This window comes from Haliaeetus leucocephalus, unplaced genomic scaffold, assembly GCF_000737465.1.
Source record: "Haliaeetus leucocephalus isolate CR32 unplaced genomic scaffold, Haliaeetus_leucocephalus-4.0 Scaffold282, whole genome shotgun sequence".
In the NCBI taxonomy this organism is placed as follows: domain Eukaryota; kingdom Metazoa; phylum Chordata; class Aves; order Accipitriformes; family Accipitridae; genus Haliaeetus; species Haliaeetus leucocephalus.
Genome location: NW_010972718.1, coordinates 105409 through 106260, shown reverse-complemented (window position 1 = coordinate 106260; position 852 = coordinate 105409). Strand labels below are relative to the sequence as shown.

The 852-nt window shown below is 64.7% G+C and overlaps 1 protein-coding gene across 1 annotated transcript in view; it reads left to right on the top strand.

Annotated features, from left to right (window-relative positions):
- The window catches only part of GABBR1 (gamma-aminobutyric acid (GABA) B receptor, 1), a 14670-nt gene that overhangs the window by 4640 nt on the left and 9178 nt on the right, over positions 1 to 852 (top strand). The window lies entirely within an intron of this gene.

The window sequence follows — 852 nt, the reverse complement described above, 5'->3', positions numbered from 1 at the left end:
CTATGGGGACCCTCATAGCCAGTCCCTATGGGGCTACAGGGACCCCAGAGCCTGGTCCCTATGGGGCCATGGGGACCCCCAGAGCCAGTCCCTATGGGGCCATAGGGATCCCAGAGACTGGTCCCTATGGGGCCATGGGGACCCCCCAAGCCATCCTCAGTGCAGCAGCGGGGTCTCTGAGTCCCCGTCCCCATGGGGAGCAGGACACCCAGCCATGCCAGGCCCACGGGACACCAGCCCGGGGCAGAGCCGGCTGGGACCCCCATGTCACCGCACAGGTCAGACAGCGGGTGCCCATGCTGGGGTGGGACACACACATACCCCATCCTGCTGGGGTGGGGGGCACCCAGCCCTGCCCTCCCTACCTGCTGCCAGCCGGGAGCCACCGCCGGGGACGGGGACACGGGGACACGGGGACGGTGCCACTTCCGCACCGCGCGTTCAAACACCGACCTTTACACCCTGACTAATGCATGGGCCCCCCACCGGAGGGGGGGGGGATTGCCAGACATGCTCCCCCAAACCTCCAACCCCGCTTCCCAATGCATCCCCCCTCCCACCTTTTTTTTTTTTTCCCTAAATCCCATTGAATTTTAAGCCAGGTTTAGTGATTTGGCTTAAATTTCCAGGCCGGGTGCACTTGTCCCCGCTCCCCCGCCGCCCGCAGGGCTGGGGACAGCCGGGGGGGGGACACACACACATATACGACACAACACAGTGGCCCTCCCCCCTCCTCCCCCCCCAATTCCCACCACAATTAATGCCTTAAGAGGGATTTTGGCCACCAAAGCTGGTTCTGTGCTGTAACCCCTTGGTGCCTGGTCCTGGGGGAGGGGGTGGGCTGGCAGCCCC